The 22281-nt window shown below is 43.4% G+C and overlaps 1 pseudogene; it reads right to left on the bottom strand.

Annotated features, from left to right (window-relative positions):
• Positions 1-21544, bottom strand: part of LOC101638775 — a 25469-nt pseudogene extending 3925 nt beyond the window's left edge.
• Between the last annotated feature and the right edge of the window lie 737 nt (positions 21545-22281).

The following is a 22281-nucleotide window of genomic DNA, read 5'->3' as shown; positions in this document are numbered from 1 at the left end:
GGCTAGACCAGAGGATGTACAGTGGTACAGATAAGAGCTAGAAACGCAGGGAATCCAGGCCAGATAAACCCCTCAGGACCAATAATGAGAGTAGCGATACCAGGAGGTTAAGGGGAAGGTGGGAGGAGAAAGGGGGAACCGATCACAATGATCGACGTATAAACCCCTCCCAGAGGGACAAACAACAGAAAAGTGGGTGAAGGGAGACAGGAGTCAGTGTAAGACATGAAAAAAAACAATAATTTACAAATTATGAAGGGTTCATGAAGGAGGGAGGATGGGGAGGGGGCGAAATGAGCTCATGATACCAAGGGCTCAAGTAGAAAGAAAATGATTTGAAAATGATGATGGCAACATATGTACAAATGTGCTTGGCACAATGGGTGTATGTATGGATTGTGACAAGAGCTATAAGAGCCCCCAGTAAAACAAATTTTTTAAAAAAATCCTCTTAGCTCTTTTATGCGAGTATATTTGAAACGTTCTGTTTAAAAAATTGTTGTAATAAAAGACTCCCATGAGCTAGTCTTTGCATTGGGCGCTGGGAAAACAAAGCTAAATAACACAGAAACACCACAGGCCTTAGGAATGAATATGATCTGGTGAGCATGCTGGAGAAAAAGAAAAAAGAAACAAAATTCACAAATCATAAGAGGATTTTATGAAATCAAGAAGATTTTATGAATTAAACAGCAGAATGCTGGAAAGAATATAAGAAGGAAAGGAAAAGGGGTCCAAGTGGTAGTTTAGCCAACAGGTGAAGTGTTACGATAAATCCATTTACTATTGAAATGTAACCCTGAGCTCGCTTATGTCTCGCACCTCATTGTGCAGAGGCAACACATTCCAGGTCTAAAGCAGGGCACGGTGGGAGAATGACCTACATGTGTATCTCTGTGCCTTTCCTACATCAGTTATCGCGTGCTATGCAGATGCTGGTCTGGAAAACACAGACAATTGGGTCTGGTTTGTTGTTGTTGTTGCTTGTTTGTTTGTTGATGGTATGTGTTTTATTTTGGTTTGCTTCCATATGAAAGATACGACCCAGTAAAAGGAGTCCCTGGGTGTCGTGGAAGGTGAAATGCTTGACTATGATCAAAAGTTGGGTGGTTTGGAAGAAAGGACTGGCAGTCTACTTTCCAAAGGTCACAGCACGGAAAACCCTGTGGAGCAATTCTATTCTGTACACGTAGGGTCGCTGTGACTCGGAATCAATGCAATGGGAGCTGAGTTTTGTCAGTACTAGCTCATTACATAAATAACCACAAAAGCCACAGTCATCCAGTTGATCCTGCCCCATGGTGACCCTCCAGGGCAGGATAACACGGGAGCAGAACACTTTCCCCCCAACGCATAGCGGACCGCACCACCAGATGCGTGAATTAAGTCACTGTTCACAATTCCAGATTCGGAAACAACAGGTCACATTCCAAACACCATCTTTCCTTAGAACAGTTGGTGAAGATTTAGGGATATTGCTGCCCACACACCCCCACTTAGTGTTCTCCTATCTGTAAACTCTCATCTTCTGTCCCTGCGTGCACTCACCTAGGAAACCCAACATGAGTATTTTTTAAAGGAGTGGAGGGAAGATCAAAAGGGATCATTGGGGCATTTGTAAAGATCTGAAACGAATTTGCTCTTCAAGCTCTCAATTCTGGTTGTACATTAGAGTCACCTGGGGAGATTGAACAAGTACCAATGCCCCCCGCCCCCCTTCAGGAGAATTAAATTGAAAGACCTGGAGGGGGTCTGGGTATGGGAAGCATAAAAGCTCCCCTGGGTGACTCTAATGTTAGTCAAGACTGAGAGCCACTTAGCCAGACTAACAGTGGAAGCTGATGAACTCACTAAAGTCCAGCTCAGCAATGAATAAATACTCTATTATCACCTCTACTTGCCCACACACTGTCCTTGTCTATGATTTGTCAATGCATTACCATTTCTCCAGATAGTCTTAATTATTAAAAACAAAACAAAGAAGCACCGTTTTCATACTTTTCTTCAGGAAAGTACTTACTTTTCTTTGGCTTAAAAAAAAATTTCCCATAAGAGTTTTAAGTGCTAAATAATTAAGAGCATCAGAGTCCCCACTGAATTTTGTTCCACATAATGCTGTCTTCAGTTATTTCATCACGCACCATTTAGGAGCAGTAAAATATGACAATTCATCTCACAGGCATGAAGCCTTAAAGCATACTCACTCTGCTGCTGAAGAGCCTGGTGGCATTGTTTCATGGGTAGCCTGGATATGAGCTCCTGTCACAGTCATTTGTGTAAGCCAGACAGATAACACTTTCAGCACTGCAGGGTTTTTTGCATTTTACAGTCGTTTTGTTGAACACCACATGGATGGCTGATTGTACCTCACATCCTTTTATGTTTAATTCGTTTTGCAGATATATTTTCACTAGTACACACGCGTATTTGCCATTAAGGCTGCACCAATATTATTGATGACAGACACAATTCTAATTCAAAACGAAGCTCTTATTCTAATTAGAATCTGAGAGAGATGAGCAAAAGTCAGTCAGTGAGTGGCATGGCCCAAGTTCTAGTGCTTGCTCTGGCTAACGCTGTGTGGGCAACTCTCTCAGCTTCTCAAGACTCCAGAGTTCTGTCCTGCGTGCGAACGATTCAACTGAACATGGCATGATTTTATCATTCTGCTTCCTCCCATCACTGGCAAGACCTCTCCAGAGGCTGGGTTGAGAACGCTGCTGAGGTTATATCTGCTTATTGAAAATGAGATCATTATCAGTCTATCAGTATCTCTCACGAGGTCTGAGGAGAGAAGTGGGGGTTAACTCCACTGGGCCATAGAACTACTTTCCCAATCCAACACAGTGAACGGAAACAAGTAGGAATAAAATGAAAAATAGTTGTTTACAGCACCTTAACTACTGATCTTTGATCCAGTAGTCAAAAATACCATACTTCTTGCTTCGAAGGAATACGCTCATTGCAATACTTCCCAACTCAACTGGTTCATTCTTCGGGCAACTCACGGTACGTTCAATATTCGTCACTGACACCACCATTCGAATGAGCGCGTTCTACTTCGGTTGTCCTCTTTTGCGTAGAACGTGATTGAGAAGAGCGTGGCCGGGAACGGCCAGCAGAGTTACAGCTTAGCTTTTTAAACTTTGAAGACATTTGCCCAGTCCGAGGTGTTGTTTGATTGCTTGACTACTGGTTGCATGGCGTTCGTTGCTGATGCCTGCAAAATAAAATCATTGACAGATTCAATTTTTTCTTTACTGATGTCATCGATGGCTTCAGTTGTGAATATTTTTGTTTGTGTTTTGCATGCCATACAAATAAATAGCTAATAATTTGGTTGCATCTTGTCTATACAATTCATTTATTGTGAGCTAGGTACTGTGACACCCCCCCCACCCATTCTAAAGACGGGAAAAGAGATTGCTTACATCATGCTGCAGGCTGCACAGCCAGTGGGGAAGCTGGGATTTAACAGGAGCAGTCTGCTCCTTAGAAAAACTGGGACTGAGTGGCATTTTCTGATCATCTAGATAAGTCATCTCCTACCCTACTCGATTTGGGGACCTATCGGCTACTGATTCTGTGTGATCATAGGAGACCAATCAATGTGATAAGCACTCTGAATGGGACTAGAAATAACATTATACATACATCCTTTCTGCCCAGACAGACCAAGTTTATGCCTATTACGCGAGGATGGGAAGGATTCCGAGAAGGCTTCCGATAGAAGTAATGCTTGGGCTTCATGGTCAAGGTTGGGCAGTGACTCACCACATTAAAACCCACAATTATAATCTGTTTCCTAATATCAATGTACTCCTTGTCAATTGGGTGTATATTTCCTGAACTCCAAACTCTACCCTTTTAAAAAAATGGAGCTGGCTGTTCTTCCTCAAAAGTCAAAGAAAACCTAAAATTCCCTGCGAGAATATCATTCCGTTTGGTGCTTTTGTGGTAATTCACTTTACATATAAAAGACTAATAATGTCACTTCCAGGGGATATTCTTGGGTTGGTAGGAAGGAAGGGAAAGATTTAAGGAAACCCTTGATTAGAACAGGAGACAATGTCTCAGGGCACCAGAGATGAGAGAAATAGCTCCTGCTCACAATCGAGAGCTGCAGACTCACTAATAAATCAAAGATAATGAGTTGTAACCCCACGAGGATGTGAGAGAAAGAGGCTACATTCCAGTGAGTTCCAGACAAACAGTGTGCCAACAGAACAGTGGTAAGGGGGGCATTCAAGGACACACTGTGATCCTGTTACGGTTTTGGCTTTGGTGACTCTGCCTTTCATTTAAATAGTCAGATCTTTCAAATTTCTTATAATGGTGAGTGCTTCTTTTAACCTGACTACAATGGCAACTTTATTCTAGAGACAGACCTTGTGACGCCTGGTTACTCTTTAAACTTGACAGCCTCCAAAAGCTCACAGAAGGACTACCAGGAGGTCACAGGTACTTCTCACTCCGAAACTGCACCCGGCTGGCTCTGTCTTATTTACCTTCATAACACACCCAAACCAAACGCAAAAGTCCATTTCTTGAAAGATAATTCTATGTCCTAGAAACTTGGGGTTACGTACCTCCCAGATGAGCGGCGGGACCAGGGAAAATGAGGAACCCCTGTCTGGGTCCCTGGTGCTGTAGGGGTGAGGTACTGGGCTGCTAGCCAGAGGCAAGCCGTTGCAAGCCACCAGCCACTTGACAGGAGCAGGAGGAGACCTTCGACTCCCCTCAAGAGTGACCTCTCTGAAAGTGACAGGGGCCGTTCTGTGGCTGAGCCGCCATCAACTCGATGGCGGGGACTTCGTTTGTTGGGTTATCAGGATGCTGGGAGACTGGCACTCCCTGAGACAAGAAGCCAAAGTAGAGCAAAGGAAGTTGCCAGAGTGATTTTAGATCAGCGATTCTCAACCTTCCTCATGCGGCGACTCTTTTAATGCAGTTCCTCATGTTGTAGTGACACACACACACACCCCCCACCCATCAAACTATTTTCATTACTGCTTCCTCACTGTCATTTTGCTGCTGTTATGAATCAGCTGACTCCTGTGAAAGGAGTCGTGACCCACAGGTTGAGACCCCTGTTTTACATGATCAAATTGATGTTAAAAACAAAGAATAGGATCTGGGCACAACATAAAATCAATCAAGAGCTAGCAGCTCTGACTCTGATGGCAACAGAAATAGGGCAGCCAGGGAAGGTGAGGATAAAAACCTCAAGTACTGGTAGCCTCGTGGAAATCCAGGATTCCCACCCTGGGCAAGAAGAACCAGGAGAGTCTATATAACTAGGCTGGCCATGGGTGTTGGAGGGGTAGGGAACCTTGGGTCCACCTGACCCAGTAACCCAGATTCAGTGCTAAATATAAATGCAACTTTTGGAGCATATTCCCGGCGCTCTCCTGGACTTTGAAAAGGTAGGCGGAAAGCCTCAGGAGGAGCAAAGCGGCCTGTAGTCAGTCCCTGCATCAGAGCGGCCTCAAATGCTGGAGCAACTCAGCATGGCATCTGCACACCTCTCGGCAGATGGGTGCATTTTGCATAAAAGGAACCTGACCTTTCCCTCTGTTCATTTGCTTAGCAAACCCTCTTTACACAGGACAAAGGTGAGTTTGGGCACAACCCACCGCTTTTATTAAAAAAAAAGAAAAAAGAATATTTTCATTTTGATTTAGGTGAAAGCGTCCAAACAAATTGGTTTTCCATAAAACAATGCATTTTTAAAATTCCATTTAAAAAAACAACGTTGTATTTTGTGACATTGAGCACAGCCCCCAGCACTCTGCCCATCTCCCTTCCCTCCTTTTCTAGCCTTTTCACCAGTATGAGCTTTAGTCCTGGGCACATGTTGCCTTCCTGATCGCATGTGGTTGAGTATTCTAAGGAGTGCATATCACCCTGGGGTTTGGGGTCACCAGTTTAGGCTGAAAGTTGAGTGGTGGGAGAAGTTCAATGACAAGCTGGAAAGATAGCTCATGGCCATCATCTCAAAGGTTCCACCAGTCTCTATCAGACCAGTAAGCTTGCTCTCTTTATATGGCTTTGAGTTTGGGCCTTGTTTTTTCTCCCACTCTATCGGGGCCTCCTATTTTGATCCCTTTCAAAGTGGCCAGCTGTGAGAGTCAAGGACCAACTAGTTCTTCTGGTCTTAAAGTCAGGAAGACTGGGGTCCATGTGGCCCATTGCCCTTTGGACTAATTGTTTCCTTGTGTCTTTGTTTTGTTTTGTTTTTTCACTCTTTTTTGCTCCAGAGCACAGTCATTTTTCTTCCTGTAGTTGCACAGGGTGAAGTTCTTGGCTATGAATCAGAAGGTCAGCCATCAAATCCCACGAGCTACTCTGTAGGAGAAAGACGTGGAAGCTTGCTTTCGTAAGGATTACTGCCTTGGAAAATCTTTGGGGCAGTTCTACACTTAGGGTCATGATGAGTCAGAATTGGCTCACAGCAATGGGTTTGAGTTTGATTATATAATTTATATAATGCAAATTTTCCCTTTAGACAGTAAGTTTCATTGCCAGATCTTTCAAAGGAATACTAAATGCTTTAATTTCCTCTCAAATTATTCTCTAACTCCTACCTTTTCCACTCCACTAAAACTATACCTTCAAGTAAACAAGCGGTCATCTAACTCAAAAGCAACAAAGCCCACATGGAAGAAGCACACCAGCCTGTGTGATCACGAGGTGTCAACGGGATCAGTTATCAGTAATCAAAGAACAAAAAAACCATATCATCGTCTGTTAACCTTCCCAAGATGATCACTGAAGACAAATGTGTACATAAGCAAAAGTGGTGAAGAAAACTGATGGTGCACGGCTATCAAAAGATATAGCATCTGGTGCCTTAAAGGCTTGAAGGTAAACAAGCAGCCATCTAGCTCAGAAGCAACAAAGCCAACATGGAAGAAGCACACCAGCTTGTGTGATCACGAGGTGTCAAAGGGATCAGGGATCAGGCATCATCAGAACAAAAAATCATATCATTGTGAATAATGAGGGGGAGTGCAGAGTGGAGACCCAAAGCCCATCTGTAGGCAACTGAACATCCCCCTTACAGAAGGGGCTCAGGGAGGAGACAAGCCAGTCAGGGTGCAGTGTAGCAACGATGAAACATACAACTGTCCTCTAGTTCCTAAATGATCCCCACCCCCACCCCACTATCATGATCCCAATTCTACCTTACAAATCTGTCTAGACCAGAGAATGTACACGGGTACAGATAGAAACTGGAAACACAGGGAATCCAGGACGGATGATCCCTTCAGGACCAGTGGTGAGAGTGGCGATACCGGGCGGGTGGAGAGAGGGTGGGGTGGAAAGGGGGAACCGATTACAAGGATCTACATGTGACCTCCTCCCTGGGGGATGGACAACAGAAAAGTGGGTGAAGGGAGACATCGGACAGTGTAAGATATGACAAAATGATAATAATTTATAAATTATCAAAGGTTCATGAGGGAGGAGGGAGTGGAGAGGGAAAGAGAAAAATGAGGAGCTGATGCCAAGGGCTCAAGTAGAAAGCAAATGTTTTGAGAAGGATGATGGCAGCAGGTGTGCAGATGTGCTTGACACAATGGATGGATGGATGGATTGTGATTAGAGTTGTACAAGCCCCCAATAAAAAGATTTTTTTTAAAAACAAGCTACAACTTCAAAGTGGTTTTTAATTCCAAACAATTGCTAACTCCCTCCTCTTCAGTGTCTGTGACACCACAAGCTACAGATTCTGCTGCAACTTTTTCACCATCCTCTTCTTTCTGTCACCAACTCTCCACTCCGTCTTGTCCTTTCGGTGTGAATCTCACTGGAATTCAGTCCATGACCTGCCTTTATTCTTTCTTTACAATTGGACCCAGTCAATTGGGGCTTCCACTATTGCTTCCTGATGACTCCAACATGCCCAGGGTTTCTGTGTTTTGTGAGAGCAATCATTCCATGGTCCCAAGGAGGACAGTCCCTCCTTTATGCACCTGGAATCCCTCATGCTCCCCGCCATCGCAATCTGCATGCCACGCACTACGTACCTGCTCCTACTTACACCATGGGAGTTCCATTGCCAGGAAGCTAATATACAGTATATATGTTATAAAGAAGCATTGCTTGAATGACTGCATGAATGAATGGCTTTGTAAAACTAGTCACAACAGCATTTTCATTTGAATGTGTTGCAACCTTTCAAATTTAACTCCAGATACTATGCTTTTCCCCACATTCCCGGGCCTCCTGGATTTCCTCATGGCAATAGTCCTAGGAACCATCTTTAAGATCTTTGACGCGTCTTCACCTCTCATATTCGCCAAGTCTGGAATGTTTCCTTTGAAAGTCCATGTGGTATCCTTGGCACGAATACTGAAGAACTGATATGGTATCCTCCTGGGGGCACCCTATCAATGAGTTCATGATGCAGCTGTTATCAGAGGTGTGATCTTCCATCTCCAGGCTAAGAGGTGTCTTGGGCTTCCCCACGGTAAAGTTATTATTTTCCCTCTGCAGTTGGCGGCTATCTGAAGAGAGAGCCTTTCAGAGGATCCTGCTCTCCTGCTGCTCCTTCAGGATGCTTTGGAGCTGGATGTCCAAATGCCCAAATGACAGCATTCTAGATCTGCTATGGGACTTACATGATTTAACTAACTAGAAAGATACCGTAAATCTTAAAATTTGCAATAGTTCTTAAAATTGACAGAAACGTTCGTGGATTAAAACTTTAGTTTCTTCAGTTAATTAATAAATCAATGTCTTGATATGACATGAAAATTGACACGCTAGCTGCAGAGCCTCCTGAGAAAGTGATTGAGTGAGACAAGCCTAGCGTGGAACCAAGGTCTACTGATGGACCGCGGGCCCTCAGACCTCCCTGTGTGCTCTGCAAAGGAGAGCTTGACAATAGTGCTGAGGGGAAGAACCGGATTAAGGAATGCAGTCATCATGCTATGCACAGGAAGTCAGAGACAGTGGGGGAGTAATGGTTAGTGCCAAGCAAGTGAATTCTTAGTATCTCTGTACTAATCATCTTATAAAAGTTCATTGCCAGAATATGTACTTGTAGAGACCCATGGGAAGCATGTTTGTGAAACGGTCCTTTAGTTATTCGTTGTTTCAGTAGTGTTGGGGCAGACACTATTGCACTGCTTTGGTCACAGGACCGAAAGGGAGCTAGTTATTTGTGGTTTAAAAGGAAAAGCAGCCGTCGTGATCATAAGGATGCCCTAAAAATGTCCTCCCCTTCAAAATCAGAAGGGCCCCTACAACAAGGGAAAACCAAAACCTACCTCCCTGTTAGAAAACACAGCCATTACATTCAAACTCCCTTGTATGAAACTGCATTAACTTAGTGCTAATTTAATATCTGTGCATACGTAAGCCACCATGTAGGGAAAGAATTCAAACCCCTGGGAGGGAGCGGCGAGCACCTAAAAATGGGCCAAGGAAGTTGAAGGAAACTATAAACAAAACACCCTGGCTCTGTAACATCAAAAAACTGTCTGTGTGCTTGTGTCCATCTTAAGTACCGCGCCTTAGGAAAACATCCAGGAGGAGATGCACAGCAGTGTGAACAGCGAGCCCTTCCGTGGAGGGGAGCAAGTTGAGGCCAGAGCGGTGGGGAAAAAACTGAACCTTACATTGCGCTAATGTACATCTTATTTTGTATATGTATATAATTGCCTACCTGTGTTTTGAAAAAGGCAGTTTAAGTAAATACACCAATAAAGGGATCCGTAGGTTACTCAAGTGATTGAAAAGGTATGACGTTGCCTTCAGGAACACTGAGACAAAACTTGAATTCTGAGGCTTCTTACCATGTTCTTACTTCTTGTGGGAACTTGGGACATTCCCTTGACTTCTTTACACTTCCATTTGCCTGATCTATAAAACAGCACGACAGTAGGTATGAAGATACTGAAATTGAATAAAATACGCAATGTGCTGAACACTTTGCCTAACCCACACAGAAGCCCAATACATAAAAGTAAATTTTTATCCTAACCTTTTTTATTATTTATATTGATTACAGCTATTTCATGAGATTAGGGTTCCTCAGAAAATAGTTAAATGGGATGGCTGACCTAGGTCCAATATTCTGTTTGTACTGGACACCCACCTTTTGTCCTCAGATCTCTATCTTCCCTTTATCTACTTTGTGTCTCGGGAAGGCTGGTCCTTATCAACTTCATCAATGAACTCTTGTTAACTTCCAGCTCTCCAATGGACATAGTGGCAGAAAATTGGAGGATGGAATATGAGAGAAGTGAAATACTCATTCTCCTTACCAGGGAGCCGTGGGTTATATGCACCTCTGTATTAATGGTCACCATTTCTGTCTCAGGCCTCTCTGAGTCCTGGTGTGGTCAAGTGAAATTACTTGGCTTGGCTCTTCCAAGCCATAGTCTTTGTAACTCCCACCAAATGACTGAGTATTGTTATTGTTATTTTTCTTGTTGGGTGCCATCGAGTCAGCACCAACCGAAAGCAGCCCTCTGTACCACAGAATGAAACACTGCACGTCCTCCACCAGCTTCGCAATTGGTCCGATGCTCAAGCCCATTGAGGCAGCCCTTGGTCTCAATCCATCTTGCCGAGGGCCTTCCTCTTTTGCACCACCCTTTCACTTTACCAAACGTCATGTCCTCCGGGGACTGGTCTCTCCTGACAATATATCCAAAGTATGTAAGATGAAGTCTCGCCATCCTTTAAGCAGTATTTTGACCTTACTTCTTCCAATACCGATCCGTTTGGCCTTTTGGAAGTCCATGGCACTGTCAATATCCGTCTCCAGCTCCACCATTCACATGCATCTATTTCTCTCCAGTCTTCCTTACTCCATGCCTAATTTTCACGAGGATATGATGCAATGGCGAATGCCATGGCTCGGTTCAGGTGTCTTACTCCTCAAAGTAGCATCCTTGCTCTTCAAGGCTCGAAAGAGGTCTGGGCAGCAGATTTACTGCATGCAACTCACCTTTTGATCTCTTCACTGCTGCTTCCATCAGCACTGCTTGTGGATACAAGTAAGATAAAATTCTTGACAACTTCAACCTTTTTTCTCTTTATCACGATGCTATGTATTGGTCTAGTTTGGCCTTCTTAATATTGAGTTGTAATCTATATCGAAGGCTACAATCATGGATCTTCATTAGCAAGTGCTTCAATTCCTTCTCACTCTCAGCAAGTAAAGCTTCATCATTTGTCTATCGCAGGTTGTTAATAAGTCTTCCCCCAATCCTGATGCCACATTTTTCTTCATATAATCCAGCTTCTCTGATAAACTGCTCAGCATACAGATTGAACAAGTGTAGTATGAGGACACAACCCCTGATTTTTAACCATGCACTATTCCCTGGACTAGGTAGGAGCAATCAAATGAGGTGTAGAGGACGCTAACTCAAGGATTGATGAGTTTTGACATTCCGTTGGGTATATAAATGAGCTATCTCAAAAGCAGTAAGAAAGTGTCCTTCCATCACCAAAAAGAGTCACCAGCAGAGCACAGGTGAGATTCTGACCCGAAGTGGTGGAGGCTGCAGAGACACCAGAGTCCAAAGCACTTAAGAGCAGAGGAGCTTCACCAAAACCATGAGACAGAGCCTTGAGGCCAATCAGCAGGCTTCCTGACCCAAAGACCAAGTAGAGCTGGGTGCCTTCAGGCTGAAGCACTAAAAGAGCTTTGTAACACTTGCCCAAGCAAGACAGAGGTCAAGGGGCTGCATGCTTGGAAAGCAGAGGACCACAGGGAGATGAGGGACACACCTAACCAGCATGCCTGATAGGGAGCAAGTCTGTGAACAGGAGGACTGTATCCTAATGTTTTGTGATTCTGGCTTTTAGTAACCTGTTAACTTCCCTAATACACCCTCCTAGTTGACTGTGAGTTCCGTGTGGCCACTTCACTGGATTATCAAATCCAGCAGAAAGGCAGAGTGCTGTGGGATAGGTGGGTGGTATTAGACTAGGATAAAGTTGGAGGGTGGAAGTATGTCGGACATTGGCATTGGGCTGATATGCAGTTGGATTCTCCTTTCCCTTACCAAAGCTGGAGCTGGTCAGACAGAGCCTCATACCATTTTCTCAGCTGGAAATGCCTTCTTCCTTGGATCCCTTCAGGCCTAGCTAGGGTCTTAGGTGTCACCAGGATTCCACAGTATCCTTTGTAGCTTCCTATAATTTTGTAAATGATCCTTCCTCTAAACTTCTACCCAGTTGGAGGGCATCATCTGTTTCTTACCAAATTCAGACAACCCCATAGTCAGAGTACATGGAATAACAGCTCTTCCCAGACAACTTCACAACATAAAATTTCTAAGGGGAAATATCTGGGAATCTCAACAGTCCATCCTGATGCTTAGAAAACAGAGAGAGGTTCTTCTGTTGCATAATTGCAGCGGACTAAACGATGATGCCATTTCCAGAGAAAGGACTACAGTCCCCTCATTGTCAGTGGTTATAAAAAAAAGGGGGGATTTTTCTAATTGCAGATTATAATTTAAAACTCTCCGTACAGAACTGCAAGGGGAAAAAATGGGACCTTTGAAAGCGTGATGGTCTCATCCCTGTAACAAGTTCCCCGCTGGCCTGTGAACTGCTCAGGAGCATTAACCGCACAGGCAACAGATGCGCGTCAGTGAGTGTGCGCCTCCTGACAAGAACAATAGCCAGAGCGGGACAACTGGCTCACTTTCCTTACAGCCTCTCATCCTATTCCAAATTGCCACTTACCTGCTCAAAGGCTTCCAGAGAGCCGTCATTGTAACAAAAAACATGTTAACAAAAACTCCTGAAGACTTACTGTGTGTGCAGTCAGGACCTACACAAATATGAACTCATTTGTTCTATAGCTTGTAAGTTGTAGAATGGTATTCACACCCAAATTGCTTAGCTCCACAGTGCATCCTTTTAAACATTCCAAGTCTCTTAACCTAACAAACGAGTTCAAACTTCTTACCAAAACATTTTTATTTCTCCACAATCTGGCCCCAAATAACTTTTCTATTATCATCAAATATCACCGTGCCTTTGCATCAGCATTCATACAACAAAAATCTCTTGGAGTTGCGGCCTAATGAAATGACAGGAATTAAGAAAAAAAAAACCATCTAGAGTAAAATGGATAAGTAAATTATAGTTGACCCTTGAGCAACATGGGTTGGAACTGCAGGGATCCACTTATATGTGGATTATTTTTAAAGCCATGTGGTGCTAATCATCTCCACATGAGCAACCCATCTCTTCAGGACATTGTGTATTGTGTTAAAAAGTGATCTCTTGTGGTTCTTGCATATTTTTATTGCAGCTATTGGAACATCATAACCCTTGAATGACACCACGGGGCTCACATCCCTGGAGATGCTGTAAGTGCTCCTGGGAAACAGAGAAGTCATGACCTTAGAAGAAAGAGTTCAATTGCCTGATATGCACTGGAGCTTGAGGTCTGAAACTGTGGCTGCCCACCATGTCAGGATTTAGGAATCCAGCATAAGGATCATTGAAGAAAAGGAAAACAAGGAAAGGAAGATTTGAAGCTGAAGCTATGCCAGCAGTCATGAAAACATTGCAATTTTTGTGAAAGTTGTTTTTATCCCATAATGAAATTCAGCTTTTATGGGGGTGCAGTATATAACACATAAAAAATTCACAGTCATCCCGTAAATTCTGGCTCACAGCAGCCCTGTGGGGCAGAGTGGTACTGCCCCTTTGGGTTTCTGAGACGGTAAATCTTTACAAAACAGAAAGTCTCATCCTTGTCATGTGCATGTGTGTGTGTCAACTGAATGCTTAGCGTATAGAACAATATCATTAATATCACATGCAAGTAAAATTTTGCTGAAGATCATCCAACAACAGTTGTAGCAGTCCATTGATAGGGAATGCCGAAGGTTCGGGCCAGATTCAGAAAAGAACATAGAACAAAGTATGTTTACTGATGCCAGATGGATCTCGGCTAAAAGCAGAGAATACCAGAAAGATGTTTACTTGCACTTTATTCATTTTACCAAGGCATTGGGCTGTGTGGATCATAACAAACTGAATAATCTTGAGAAGAATGAGAATTCTAGCACATCTCATTGTGTTCCTGAGGAACTTGTACATGGATTAAGAGGCAGTTGTGAGGACAGAGTAGGGAATCTGCATAGTTTAAAATTGGGGCAGCAAAAAAAAAAAAAAAGTCTTCAACAAGGTGTATTGACACAGTAGCTACAACAATGGGGTCAAGCATAGGAACAATTGTGGAAAGAACCCGACGTAAGGTCACTATGGGCTGGAACTGATTTGGTGTGTGTGTGTGTGTGTGTGTGTGTGTGTGTGTGTGTGTGTGTGTGTGATCAGTAAGGTTTCCAGTTAACACTGGGCTATTAGTAGTTAAGATTTTGAGGTGATAAACATAATACACAGATATGTCTGCATAGGAAATCTTCTATGTATGCAAAACCAGGCTCTGACCTGCTTCCCCTGAAGGACAACACCTCCAGGTCTTGGGCCGGGGTGGGGGGGCTTACCAGCTTCTGAAAGAAGCATCTTCTGGGAAATTTCATCAGTCACCGGTTCAGAGGAATGTAGTCATGGCGTCGAGTGAAAGTGGCCCCATTGTTCAAGGGGCCAGATGTGGCATGTTCACATCTGGATTGTTATACAGCAAGGGACAAACTACAACTGAGTGAAAGTGGCCCACATTCCCTAGCATCTCTCCGGAATGCTCTGGCTATTAATTGAATACTCATACCTGCACCCAGTGCTTTTTGACTTAGTCTTACTTGGGACCACACTTGTGCGAACACTTGTAGTTCAACACACACTTTCACTCGACGCCATGACTACATTCCTCTGAACCGGTGACTGATGAAATTTCCCAGAAGATGCTTCTTTCAGAAGCTGGTAAGCCCCCCCACCCCAGGCCCAAGACCTGGAGGTGTTGTCCTTCAGGGGAAGCAGGTCAGAGCCTGGTTTTGCATACGTAGAAGACATGACTTTGTCCCTCAACCAGCCCAGACGATGGAACTCAGGAAAACAAAATTTTCCAGAGATGCATCATTTTGCTTACGAGGACTCGCTTCCAAAGTGAAGGGTCCAAGACAACATCCAAGCCAAAACCTAGCCCAGCCCTTTATGGATAACACATAACCCTCTGATTATATAAAATTTCTCCCAGGGATTGTATGAATGTGTATAATTTCTGTTCTCAATTTTGCTATAAAAACTCCCTCCTCTCCTCTCTTGAAGAGGCAGTCTCTCTAAGAAGTAATTCTCACTGCCTCCTTGCTAGTAAGAAATAGATCTGGTTTTGAGAATGATGAGGGTAACGAATGTATAAATGTGCTTTATACAATGGATGGATGGTTGAATTGTGATAAGAGTTGTATGAGCCCCCAATAAAATGATTTTTTTTAAAAAGAAAGAAATATGTCTGTCTGTGGATACCTTTTATAATCTAATTATCATCTCTATGCATTCTTACTAAGGACAGGAAAGTACCTTTGGGGGCCCTCGGGACCCTAAAAGAGGCTTCTCCCATTTGTTAATACCACTATTGAGAAAGAAAGGCATATAATACTGATGAATGAGGATCAAATGCTTTGTGTGCAGAAAAATCTTACAATAATATCTTTCTATTCTTGTGTATGCAAGATCCTAAAAAAATTGCCTGAATTATTATAACTGATAAAATTCTGGTTTGGGGGGGTACCACCTCGTATAGTTTCTACCACTTGTCTGTCAGTGTGACCTGCTGTGGTGGCCTGAGTGTTTGTGTGTTGGTGGAAACTATGTCACTGGTCTTTCAAATACCAGCAGGGTCTTTGACAACCAGTAGGGTCAAATGAACAAGTCTGAGTAGAACCTCAGTTAAATGGTTTAAATGGTTGCACCTTGAAGCAAGCGTTTAAGATTCCAGTCACTATTCTTTTTGATATCTGGGCATCATCTACTGTCTTCACCACACTTTGCTATAACACCCATATCCTCAGCAATCGCTTCATGAGGGTCAGCATTAAGCAGGCCTGTTTCATAAGAACTAATTGCTCTTAGATTGGGGCTAGAATTAAATGCAAAGCCCAAATAGAATGTTCTTGATGTCATTCCCCCAGGTCAACAATTTGTCTATTAGTGTTCTGAGATGTTCTCAAAATTCAGTTGGGATGTCTTCAAGGCTGTATTTTGGCTCTTGTGGACTTGTTTTAATTTTCATTCAACTTCAACCTGAATTTCCATATGAGCAATTAATTGATGGCCTGTTCCATAGTCGGTCCATGGCCTGGTTTTAGCTGCTGAGATCAAGCTTCTCCATCATTTCTTCCCACAGATATAGTCAGTTTGATTTCTGTGGATTCTGTCTGGAGAAGGCCATGTGTGTACTCACATTTAGTGTTGTTGAAAAAAGGCATTTTCAATGAATACGTTGCTACTCTTCTAAAATTATCTCGTGTGATTTACAACTTCCTTTATATCACTAGGGCCACATTTCCCAACTGCTGTTCCTTCCTCTTTGTTTCTAACTTTTGCATTCAAATTGCCAATAATTATCAATGCATCTTGATTTCATGTTTGATCAGGTTCAGACTGAAGAGATTAGTAGAATTCTTCCATTTCTTCATCACTAGATTTGGTGATTGGTACATAACCTTGAATGCTAGCTGTATTGGTTGGAATTCCTTTTGTGTGTATAGTTCTTATTCTATCACAGATCACATTGTCCTTCAAGATAGATCTTGAAGTGTCCTTGCTGACAATGCATGCAATGCCATGCCTCTTGATTGTGTCGGTCCAGGTATAGTAAACCATATGATTTTCTGGTTCAAAAACCTAGAGTCCTTTTGGTTCATGACATTGTGCTGCTGCTGCTGTTGTTGTTGTTAAATACTGTTGAGTTGGTTCTGATTCATAGCAACCCCATGAACAACAGAAACGCGGACTGATCCTCCGCTATCCTCACAATTATCGCTATGCTTGAATCGATTGTGGCAGCCACTGTGTCAATATATCTTGTTGAGGGTCTACCTGTTTTTCACTGCCCCTCTACTTTACCAAGCATAATGCCCTTTCCCAAGGACTGATCTCTCCTGATAACATGTCTTTCAGGAGTCCTGGTGGCACAATATCCAAGTGGATCCCTCAGAGAAATATTTATGATCTCCTCCCCTAAAGATTCTAAAAAACCAAACCCCTTACTATCAAGTCCGTTCTCTGTTGGCAGCCCTTCCAGTCATATTAGACCTGCGCAGTATGATTCCTGAGACTGCGTTCTTTGTGGTGTGGTAGTAGTGGGTTCAAAGAACTTTCTGTTTGCAGTCAAGCAACATATTTACTGCACCACTAGGTTCCTAAACAGAAGTCTGCAATTGAATAAATGAGAACAACAAATGAATTTCGCACAGATGTGTCTTACATGCATACTAACCCTATAGGATATTCTTGACTTCACAAAGAAATATGACTTCTCTCATTGTTCTTTAATCATATGGCATTATCACGTTTTTATAGAAACAATGTATAAGAACTATTCCAGTATCCTATTAATTCTATCACAAGATAAGCAACTGCACAAACACATTGATGGATGGCAACTGACGGTCAACTTCGGCGTCTGAAGAAAATGAAGGGGTGGGGGTGTAGGGGGACAATGGAAAATCCATTCTGACCCAAATGAGCATCCTCTTTACAGTTCCACTTGATGGTTGCCATGGAAGTAGATTTCAACATCCGAAATGTGGATTTTGATACAAAATCTTATGATTAAATATTAATGATGAATTTGATATTTTTCCAGCATTAAATATTTTAAGACCTCTGAGAGTAGCTCTCAAGAATGAGTGCTCACCACAGGGCAAGTGAAGCAAATCCCCTCTGAACTTCATTAATCACTGCAGACCACAGGACTCTCTAAAGACCACGTCTTCTCCCACTTCCCAATCGTCCAGAAGAACTATTTTGTCACCACTGACAAGCAAAAAAGTTCTAATTAGAGCACATTTCATTCTAAAACTGGTATTCGTTTCTAAGAACACACACTTTTTTACCATTATGAATTCCTTTCTAATTTTTTGCTAAAGCTTAAGCAATGTTTGATACTAAAGTTCATATCATTGTGATATTTCTGATCACAATCGGAGTATTGACTTAGTGGTACAATGATCACTTATTTGTTCATGCTTTTTCTCATTTGTTTTTAATCTATAAAGTGTTGTGTGCTTTATAAGACCAAGTATGTTTGGGGCACAACAAGAAAATGCTGACCATCTTTCTCAAATTTTCACAAAATTTTCAGAGTAAAATCTTAATATAGTAAATAAAGCTGACTTTTATCATTGAGTATTTTTATTTTTTTATTAATCCTGTTTTCTCCCTTTTCCCTCTGGACCTAGGCCTTTTGTAAACCTATCACAAAAAGAGGATCATTGGACCAAGAATAGTCCCATCACTTCACAAAATCACATTCATGTGGACCTTTCACTGCAACTAGCCAGCACTACCATTCTCCTATCTCAGGTCAGCTTGGCAACTCTCCTCGTAAGCTTGTGTCTACTCATAGTTTATAAGTCAGCACTCTTTTGCTGTTGTTCATTTGTTTGTTGGTTGGTTTGGTTTGGGTTTGGTTGTTTGTTTGTTTGTTTGTTTGCCATGAACATCCAAAATCTTTTTATTTTTTTAATTAAAAGATCATTTTATTGGGGCCTCTTACATCTCCTATAACAATCCATATATCAGTTGTATCAAGCATATTTATACATATGTTGCCATCATTATTTTCTAGACATTTACTTTCTATTGAGTCTTTGGTATTGAGGTAGGTTATTGTGCTGATAAACACATGTGGGGTTCATTGAAGGGCAGAGGGACATATGGCTCAGTGAGCCTCGCCTTTCTAGTTCTTAGGTCTCTTGCTTTGTGATGGTCGGACCAGGGTGCAGCTGCTTTAGCCACTTCCCTGCTTCAGCTGGCAAGGCTCACTTCCTGCAAGACATCCCCAAGAAGAAGTCACATGGACCTACCCCGATGAAGCCCTGGGTGCTGGAGCAGCCATGTGGAGACCCCAGCCAGTGCTGAGATGCTTACACATTCACTGACTTGGCTTTCCTCCTGCAGTCGACATCATTGCGTGTGTTTTGTGCGATGGAGGAGGACTTTGTGGATTGGTGTCGGACATATGGGTTAATGTTGGACTTGTGGGCTTGGGCAGCACTGAGTTGGGATGTTTTCTTGATGTGCACTTAACCTTTATATAAAACTCTCTCTTATACATAAGTTTCTGTGGATTTGTTTCTCTAAAGTACACAGACTAACACAGGTATCAGCTCCTCTTCCCCGCCCCACCCCTCATGACTCTTTGATAAATTATAAATTATTAGTAGTATTTTCATATCTTATGCTGACTTCTGTCTCTCTTCCCACACAGTTTTTGTTGTTTGCCCCCCTGGAAGGGGGTGTGGTGTGGTTATGTGTCTCTCGTTGCAATAGGATCCCCCTCCTCTTTTCCTCTCCCCACCTTCCCCCTACCCTTCTGGTGTCACTACTCCCATTCCTGTTCCAGGATTATGTGTGTTGTGAGCTCTTATATCTTATCTGCACCTGTGCACATGCTATCGTGTAGCCCGAAGTGAAAGGAAGTACTGGGGTCATGATCGTGGGGAGTGAGGAAGCCTCAAGGAACCAGAGGAATATTGTGGGGTTCATCAGTGCTTTACTGCACCCTGGTTGACTCATCCCTTCCTTGTGCCCTTTCTGTGAGGGGATGTCCCATTGTCTACAAATGGGTTTTGGTTCTATGCTCTGAACCCCCCCCCCCCTTCTCAACAACATGGTTTTTTGTTTGTTTGTTTTTGGTCTTCTGATACCTGTTACCTGGTCCCGACAACACTTCATGATCACACAGGCTGGTGTGCTTCTTCCATGCAGGCTGTTGCTTCTCTGCTAGATGGCTGCTTGTTTAACTCTAAGCCTTTAAGACGCCAGATGATATATCTTTTGGTAGCTGGGCACCATCCACTTTCATCACCATATTTGCTTATGTACCCATTTTGTCTTCAGCAATTGTGCCAGGAGGGTGAGCATCACAAAATGCCAGTTTGTTAGAGCAAAATGTTCTTTCATTGAGGGCGGGTATGAGCAGAGGCCTGAAGTTTGTCCACTACATCAGTGTATTGCCATTTAAATATATGTACGAGGGCCAATACCTCTATTTTTATGAATTAATGTATTTACATATGTACACACCTATGCTTATATCTCTATCCAGAGCGTTGCTTCCTAGATTGCTCCTCTGTTTCCTTCTACCTTCCTCCTGCCGCACCATCACACTGGCCTTACTTCTGCCTCTTAGTACTTCCTCTCAGCTAGATTACTATTGCTCCAACACCCCCACCATCTCTACATGCTCCTTGTTGTTGATTTTTAATTCCCTAGTTGTTCCCTTGTCTATGGCATTGTTTGCTCCTTGCTCCCCTCCTCTCTTCTCCCCCAAGTCCCACCTGGACCATTGGTCCTGTTGCTTTCTCCTCGAGCTTATGTCCCATGCCTATCTTATATAAGTAGGAAAAATCTTTTTAATAGCAGGATGGGATTTGGGTTAGTTTTTTTTTTTTTAGTTTTAATAGTTTTATTAGGGGCTCATACAACTCTTATCACAACCCATACATACATAAATTATGTAAAGCATATTTGTACATTCATTGCCCTCATCATTCTCAAAACAATTGCTCTCCACTTAAGCCGTTGGCATCAGGTCCTCTTTTTTTCCCTTCTCTCCCCGCTCCCCCCTCCCTCATGAGCCCTTGATAATTTCTAAATTATTATTTTGTCATATCTTGCCCTGTCCGACTTCTCCCTTCACCCACTTTTCTGTTGTCCGCCCCCCAGGGAGGAGGTCACATATAGATCCTTGTAATCAGTTCCCCCTTTCCAACCCACTCTCGTTCTATGCTCCCAGTAGCCACAGCTGATATGCAGGCCTCTGGAGAGCTCAAACTTCCGGCCCTTAGAGCAGACATATGGTTTGGTGTGGCTGTGGGGGGGGTCAGTCCCTGGCACCTTGCCGAAATGCCTGTACCCCTCCCAGCCCTTGGGTGGACTGGACAGCAGGGCAGTGCCACAGCCCTTGGGGGAGTCCAGGGCCAGCTGGTCAACAATGAGGATCTTGCCCTTAGCCTTGAGGATGAGGTCTAGGCCCAGCTGCTCACTCGCAGGGTGCACCCCTTCACTTCGGCACCTCCTGCACCCACACGCCATCCATTATGGTCCCCACAACCACAGCTGTCTTGTTCTCTCAGCCAGGAAGCTTCATCTTCCAGATCATTCATGAGAGGGACAGGGGTGGCCGGTGGGTGCGGCTCGTGAACAGCCTCTGCAGCACAACCTGGATGGAGGTAGAGATGGTCCGTCGGGCCAGACACCTGTACCGCGTGACCAGGAGGCAGATGTCCTGGCTCTTGGGTTCCTTGCGGCGAACCTGTCGGTCCTTGTTGTGGGAACGTCCACTCCCATGATGGCGCCTCCTGCTCAGCCAGCGCCAGAAGCAAGTCAGCATTCTTTGGATGATCTGGCTAGACCAGAGCATGTACACTGGTACAGATAAGTACTGGAAACACAGGGAATCCAGGGCAGATGATCCCTTCAGGACCAGTGGTGAGAGTGACAATACGTGGAGGGTACAGGGAGGGTAGGGTGGAAAGGGTGAACAGATTACAAGGATCTACATAAAACCTCCTCCCTGGGGGACAGACAACACAAGAGTAGGTGAAGGGAGATGTCGGGCAGTGCAAGACATGACAAAATAATAATAGTTTATAAGTTATCAAGGGTTCATGAGGGAGGGGACAGGGAAGAAGGGGAAAAATGAGGAGCTGATACCAAGGGCTCAAGTAGAAAGAACATGTTTTGAGAATGATGATGGCAACAAATGTACAATTGTGCTTGACACAATGGATGGATGTGTGGATTGTGATAAGAGTTGTACGAGCTCCCAATAAAATGATTTTTTTTAAATATGTCATCAGGTTAATTATCAGGAAGACAAAACAAGAAGTCATAAAGCCTGGCACTGGGATAAGAGCTATTGTAACAGTGGAGTGTACTGTTTGACTTGGAGCTTTCCAGCATGCAGGGGAAAGAAAACTGGAAAATGCTCGCATCGTGTGAACCAGAAAAATGCAATGTGGTAGAGTGCCTCAACCACATAGTTTGTGAAGGGACTCACCATGCCTCAGACACCATGCTTCCTGTGTGGATACAAGGACCAAAGATATGAAGAGGACTCTCAGATACCAGCATCCAATGCAAAAGCCAGATGGATAA

Source organism: Echinops telfairi, unplaced genomic scaffold (assembly GCF_000313985.2).
Source record: "Echinops telfairi isolate 266 unplaced genomic scaffold, ASM31398v2 ScPeMD7_7420;HRSCAF=8458, whole genome shotgun sequence".
Taxonomy (NCBI): domain Eukaryota; kingdom Metazoa; phylum Chordata; class Mammalia; order Afrosoricida; family Tenrecidae; genus Echinops; species Echinops telfairi.
Note: the sequence above shows the minus strand (reverse complement) of the source record. Positions and strands in the feature narration are given on the sequence as shown.